Raw genomic sequence first — 7,938 nt, 5'->3', positions numbered from 1 at the left:
TCATGGCAGCTCACTTTGTGAAAGGATGCAAGATGTTATGGATTAAATAGTGTCCCCCTAAATATAATAATAAAAAAAAAGTATTGTAAATTCTAACCCCTATACATGTGGATAAGGAGCCCTAGTGGCACAGTGTTAAGTGCTCAGCTGCTAACTGAAAGGTCAGCAACTTGAACCCACCAACTTCTCCAAGGGAGAAAGATGTGACAGTCTGAATCCATAAAGATTACAGCCTTGGAAACCCTGTGGGGCAGTTCTACTGTCCTATAGGGTTTGTATGAGTTGGAGCCAACTCGATAGCAACGGGTTGTACAGGTGAATATAATCCTATCTGGGAATAGGGTTTTCTCTGTTATGTTAATCAGGCTATATCAGTGTAGCGTGTGTCTTAGAAAAATCACTTTTGAAATACACAAGGAGCAGATTAAGCACAGAAGTAAGCACATACAAATAGAGAAAGATTGATGCCATGTGGAGATCACCAAGGAACTGAGGAACAGAGCCGAAACAGACAAGGATTTTCCCCCAGAGCAGACAAAGAGCCTTCCCCTAGAGCCAGTACCCTGAACTCAGACTTCTATCCTTCAGAACTGTGAGAAAATAAATTTCAGTTGTTTAAACCACCCACTGTGGTACAGGTAGTCCCTGACATGTAACAGGGTTCCATTCCAACGACCACTCCATCGTCAGTTGGCTCTGATGTAAAATCAAGTATCTCATTTTCCTGTAATGTTCATTCTTATTGCCTTTTATTATCAGTATCTTTATAAATCTGATCTTTATTTGCCTTTGGGGGTTGAAAACAGTACAAATATGATGACATCATCAAACTACGCTCTGCAACATTGTATGTAGTACATGTTACAAACTATAAGATGTACCAAAAAAAGGGTGGTCCTAAGTGCAGTTTGTTGTAACTCGAATACGTCATAAGTAGGGGACTACCTGCATTCTTTTAGGCAGAAGAATTTGCTTTCTGCACCCCAAGATGCCTGTTCTTTGCTGAGTGACTACATTTAGTCCCTAACTTACGATGGGGTTCCGTTCTGACAACTCCACGGTAAGTTGGTTCTGACTTAAGTCAAGTACCGCTTTTTTTTTTTTTTTTAGTTTTCCTTACTATTGCCTTTTATTATCAATATCTTAATAAATCCTATCTTTATTTGCTTTGGGGGGCTGGAAACATTACATCTGAGAATGAAAACATTAGCAAATTACACTCTGCAACATTGTGTGTAGTGCATGTTACTAACATTAAGATGTACAAAAAAAAAGGCCTGTCATAAACACAGTTTGTCGTAACTCAAATATGTCACAAGTCAGGGACTACCTGTATTTCTGTTACAGCAGCTCTAGAAACTAAGACACAAGCCAAGAAAGCAATAAAGAGAGTCTGCTGGCAAGATGGAAGTTGCAATCTTGTGTAACATCATCACTCAAGTGATATCCCATTTCCTTTACCATGTTCTATAGGTTAGAAGCAAGTCCCACCAAACTCATGGGGAGCAGATTACACAGGAACATGAATACCAGGAGTGAGAATCACCGAAGCCCATTTTGGAGTCTGTCTGCCACAAGGAGAGCTAGCCCAGGTCCCCTCATCCCCAGCACACAAGCTTATGTGAGGTTATGAGACAGTTTTATGGAGAGAAGAGAGTGAAAACAGAAGATTACCAGACAAGAAAGGCACTGAACATGTACCGAAAAGGAAGCAGAACACGGTATGACTGCTTTGGAAAACTGTTTGGAAGTTTCTAGCAAAGTTTAACATACGCTTACCTATGACACAGCAATTCCACTCCTAGGTAGAAATTCAAGAGGAAGGTTTGCATATGTGTATATGCATAAAAAGGATGTTTATGTGCATATAAGAATGCTTGAATGTGTATAAGAATGTATGCATGTAAGAATGCGTTCATATAAGAATGTTTGTGACCACAACTACCGTGGCTTCCACTAGACTGAGTCCAGTACAACTAGGTGGTGCCCAGCTACCACCACTGACTATTTTGACAGGGATCACAATAGAGGGTCCTGGACAGAGCTGGAGAAAAATGTAGAGCAAAATTCTAACTTACAAAAAAAGACCAGACTTACTGGCCTGACAGAGACTGGAGAAACCCTGAGAGTATGGCCTCTGGGCACTCTTTTAACTCAGTAATGAAGTCACTCCCAAGGTTAACCCTTCAGCCGAAGATTAAACAGGCCTATAAAACAAAATGAGAATAAAGGGGTACAGCAGACCAGGGTAAAGGACAAGAAGGCAGGAGGGGACAGGAAAGCTGGTAATGGTGAACCAAGGTCAAGAGGGGGAGGGTGTTGACATGTTATGGGGTTGGCAACCGATGTCACAAAACAATATGTGTGTTAATTTTTTAATAAGAAACTAGCTTGCTCTGTAAACCTTCATCTAAATACAAAAAAAAAAAATGTGTGCATATAAAAATGTGTGCATACCAGCCCTGGGGCAGGGACTGGAAGGCAGGAGAGAATAGGAAAGCTGGTGATGGGGAACTCAGGGTGGAGAAGGGAGAGTGTTGACATGTCGTGGGGTTGTTAACCAATGTCACACAACAATGTGTATACTAACTCTTTGATGAGAAAATAGTTTGTTCTGTAAACCTTCATCTAAAGTTCAATTTAAAAAAAAAAGAATGTGTACATATGTTTGGGAGCCCTGGTGGCACAATGCTTAAGCATTTGGCTGCAGTTTGAACCCATCAGCCTATCCTTGGAAACACTGTGGGGAAGTTCTACTCTGTTCTGTAGGGTCACCATGAGTTAGAATCAACTCAGAGGCACTGGTTTTTGGTAAGAATATTTGTGTGCATGTAACAGTGTTTATGTGTATGTAAGAATGCCGGTATGTGTACAAGAATATTTGTCTTAGTTATCTAGCGCTGCTATAATAGAAATACCACAAGCGGATGACTTTAACAAACAGAAAGTTATTCTTTCACAGTTTAGGAGGCTAGAAGTCCAAATTCAGGGTACCATCTCCAGCAGAAGTCTTTCTCTGTCGGCTTTGGAGAAAGGTCCTTGTCATCCATCTTCCTCTGGGTGTAGGAGCTTCTCAGTGCAGAGACCCCAGTTCCAAAGGACATACTCCACTTCCGGCACTTCTTTCTTGTTGGTAATGAGGTTCCCCTCCTCTCTGCTCAATTCTCTCTTTTATATTTCAAAAGAGACTGGCTCAAAATACAACCTAATCCTGTAGCTTGAGTCCTGCCTCACTAACATAACTGCTTCTAATCCTACCTCATTAACATCTTAAAACAACAACAACAACAAAAAAAAACTAAACTTGATGCTGTCAAGTTGATTATGACTCATAGCAATCCTACAGGACAGAGTAGAACTGCCTCATAGAGTTTCCAAGGAGCAGCTGGTAGATTCGAACTGCCCACATTTTGGTTAGCAGCCTAGCTCTTAACCGCTATGCCACCAGGACTCCATTAACATCATAGATGTTAGTATTTACCACACAGGATAATCATATCAGATCACAAAATGGTGGACAATCACACAATACTGGGAATCATGGCCTAACCAAGTTGATACACATTTTGGGGGGATACAACTCAATCCATAACATCCCACCTTTTAGCCCCCAAAAGTTTATGTCCTTGCCCATCATATCAAAAGTCTTAAATCAACTCCAAGTCCAAATTGCAAAAATTCCTCTTCATCTGTGAAATCTAGAATACGAATTATCTGCTTCCAAAGTACGATGGCGGAACAGACACAAGGTAGACATTTCCATTACAAACGGGAGAAATGGGAGGGAAAGAAGGGATAACAGACAGCGAGCAAGTCAGCAGAACACATTACATTAGCTCTCAAGGCTTGAAAATAATCCTCTGTTCTCTGAGACCATTTAGGCAATGGCAACACCCTCCAGACTCTGGGAGTTGGCCACACTCTCCAGAATTTGGGTGAAGGCCCTCAGCTCTGGGCTTCAGTTCTGCCTCCCAAGCCCACCAGGAAAGCAACTCTGCCCCCTCGGACCAGATTTGTCTTAGTTATACAGTGCTGCTCTAACAGAAATACCACAAGTAGATGGCTTTAACCAAGAAAAATTGATTCTACCACATTTTAGGAAGCCAGAAGTCCAAATTCAGGGCACCAGCTCCAAGGGAAAGCTTTCTCTCTTTGTTGGCTCTGGGGGAAGGTCCTTGTCATCAGTCTTCCCCAGGGTCTAGAAGTTTCTCAGCACAGGGACTCTGGGGTTCGAAAGGATGCACTTTGCTCCTGGCTCTTCATTCTTGGTGGTAGGAGGTTCCAGAAAGAGTCTGTAGTGCTGCCACTGTCCGCTTCCTCTTCCTTAGTCAACTGATTACAATGAACTCCCCATGAGGCCAAGGTACAGACTGGGAGATGGAAGGTAAAATGACAAGCATGGAGACCATGGGCATTTGGGCCATTTCCTCACACAACTTATTTGTGCCATCAGGTCCTGCTCAGGCCCCATCTCATATATACCACTCCCATTTAATGATGGAGTGCTGCTGTGCATGTCCAACTTTATGGCTCTGTGGGTCAGACAACACCCAGTTCATGAAGGGCAGCTCAGGCTGCATGGTGACTTGTTGGCCCATGGTTAAGCGTTCAGTATCTACTAATGCCCAGTAACAAGCCAAAAGCTGTTTCTCAAAAGGAGACTGCAGGGCTTTAGTTCAAAGTCCTAAGGGTCTGCGCTGTGATTCACCAATAGGGGCCTGCCAAGGCTCCAAACAGTATCTCTATCTGCCACTGACAATTCAAGCACCATTGGATAAGTCAGATCATATGCTCCAGGTGGCAGAGCCGCTTGCACGGCAGCCTGAACCTGTTGCAGAGCCTTCTCTTGTTCTGGGCCACATTCAAAACTAGCAGCTTTTCCAGTCACTTGATAAATAGGCTGGAGTAGCACATCCAAATGAGGGGCATGTTGCCTTCAAAATCCCAAGAGGCCCACTGGGCATTGTGCCTCCTTTTCAGTTGTGGAAGGGGCCAAATGCAATAACTTATCCTTCTCTTTAGATGGAATATTTCAACATGCCCCACACCACTGGACCCCTAGAAATTTCACGGAGGTGGAAGGTGCCTAAATTTTTGTGGGATTGATTTTTCACCCTCTAACACACAAATGTTTTACCAATAAGTCTGGAGTCACTGACACTTCTTGCTTACTAGGTCCAATCATCATAACGTCAAAAATGTAATGGGCCAATGTGACATCTTGTGGAAGAGAAAGACAATCAAGATCCCTGCGGACTAAGTTATGACATAGGGCAGGAGAGTTGATATACCCCTGAGGGTGAACTGTGATCATTAAGGTTGTGTGTCAACCTGGCTGGGTCATGATTCCTAGTGGTTTGCCAGTTATGATGTAATTTGGCAGTTGTACAATGATGTGATCACCTCCATGATGGGATCTGCTGTGAGTAGGCAATCAGTTGAAAGGGAGTTTCCTTGGGGGTGTAGCCTGAACCTAATATATGTAAACTTTCAGGCAAGGCTTGGAGGCTTTTGCTTGCTCTGGATCCTGCACTGGCTCTTGTTCATCTGACCTCTAGTTCTCGGGACTTGAGCTAGCAGCTTACCTGCCAGTCTTGGGATTCGTCAGCCTCTGCAGCCTGTGAGCCAGCAGCCTGACCTAGCAGCTTACCTAGCAGTCTTGGAATTTCCTCAGCTTCCATAGCCTGTAAGCCAGAGGCCTGTTGCCTGACCTGCCGATCTTGGGTTCGCCAGCCACTGCAGCCACATGAGTCAGGAGAAGCCTCCAGCCTGACCCACAGACTTGGGACTTTCCAACCTCTACAACCACATGAGCCATGTCCTTTATATAAACTTTTCTCCCACTGTCTATATATATGTATATATATATATACATATATATATATATACACACATAGATGATAGATACATACATAGACAAAAAAGGTGATCTAACCGAATGTGGAAATTATAGAATATCGTTAATATCACACACAAGCAAAATTTTGCTGAAAATCACTCAAAAACGGCTGCAGCAATATATCGACAGGGAACTGCCAGAAATTCAGGCCGGTTTCAGAAGAGGACGTGGAACCAGGGATATCATTGCTGATGTCAGATGGATCCTGGCTGAAAGCAGAGAATACCAGAAGGATGTTTACCTGTGTTTTATTGACTATGCAAAGGCATTTGACTGTGTGGATCATAACAAACTATGGGGAACACTGCAAAGAATGGGAATTCCAGAACACTTAATTGTGCTCATGAGGAACGTTTCCATAGATCAAGATGCAGTTGTTTGGACAGAACAAGGGGATACTGATTGGTTTAAAGTCAGGAAAGGTGTGCTTCAGGGTTGTATTCTTTCACCATACCTTTTCAATCTGTATGCTGAGCAAATAATACGAGAACCTGGACTATATGAAGAAGAACTGGGCATCAGGATTGGAGGAAGACTCATTAACAACCTGCATTATGCAGATGACACAACCTTGCTTCCTGAAAGTGAAGAGGACTTAAAGCACTTACTAATGAAGATCAAAGACCACAGCCTTCAGTATGGATTACACCTCAACATAAAGAAAACAAAAACCCTCACAACTGGACCAATGAGCAACATCATGATAAACGGAGAAAAGATTGAAGTTGTCAAGGATTCATTTTACTTGGATCCACAATCAACACCCATGGAAGCAGCAGTCAAGAAATCAAAAGACACATTGCATTGGGCAAATCTGCTGCAGAGGACCTCTTCAAAGTGTTGAAGAGCAAAGATGTTACCCTGAAGACTAAGGTGAGCCTGACCCAAGACATGGTATTTTCAATCGCATCATATGCACTTGAAAGCTGGACAATGAGTAAGGAAGACTGAAGAAGAGTTGACACCTTTGAATTGTGGTGTTGGCGAAGAATATTGAATATACCGTGGACTGCCAAAAGAATGAACAAATCTGTCTTGGAAGAAGTGCAGCAACCAAGGTGCTTATCAGTGGATGAATGGATAAATAAATTATGGCATATTCACACAAAGAACAGTGATGAATCTGTGAAACATTTCATAACGTGGAGGAATCTGGAAGGCATTATGCTGAGTGAAATTAGTCAGTTGCAAAAGGACAAATATTGTATAAGACCACTATTATAAGAACTCAAGAAATAGTTTAAAGAGAGAAGAAAATATTCTTTGATGGTTACAAGACAGGGGAGGGAGGGAGGGAAGGAAAAGGGTATTCACTAATTAGATAGTAGATAAGAACTCCTTTAGGTGAAGGGAAAGACAGCACACAATACAGGGGAGGTCAGCACAATTGGACTAAACCAAAAGCAAAGAAGTTTCCTGAATAAATTGAATGCTTCGAAGGCCAGCGTAGCAGGGGCAGGGGTCTGGGGACCATGGTTTCAGGGGACGTCTAAGTCAATTGGCATAATAAAATCTATTAACAAAACATTCTGCATCCCACTTTGAAGAGTGGCATTTGGGGTCTTAAACGCTAGCAAGCAGCCATCTAAGATGCATCAATTGTTTTCAACCCTCCTGGATCAAAGGAGAATGAAGAACACCAAGGACACAAGGTAATTACAAGCCCAAGAGACAGAAAGGGCCACATAAACCAGAGACTACATCATCCTAGACCAGAAGAGCTAGATGGTGCCCAGCTACAACCGATGACTGCCCTGACAGGGAACGCAACAGAGAACCCCTGAGGGAGCAGGAGAGCAGTGGGTTGCAGACCCCAAATTCTCGTAAAAATACCAGACTTAATGGTCTGACTGAGACTAGAAGGACCCCGGTGGTCATGGCCCCCAGACCTCCCATTGGCCCAGGACAGGAACCATTCCCAAAGCCAGCTCTTCAGACAGGGATTGGACTGGACAATGGGATGGAGAGGGACACTGGTGAGGAGTGAGCTTCTTGGATCAGGTGGACACTTCAGACTATGTTGGCATCTCCTCCCTAGA

The sequence above is a fragment of the Elephas maximus genome, chromosome 11, assembly GCF_024166365.1.
Source record: "Elephas maximus indicus isolate mEleMax1 chromosome 11, mEleMax1 primary haplotype, whole genome shotgun sequence".
NCBI lineage: Eukaryota > Metazoa > Chordata > Mammalia > Proboscidea > Elephantidae > Elephas > Elephas maximus.
The sequence above is the reverse complement of the archived record's forward strand: the minus strand, read 5'-3'. Positions refer to the sequence as shown.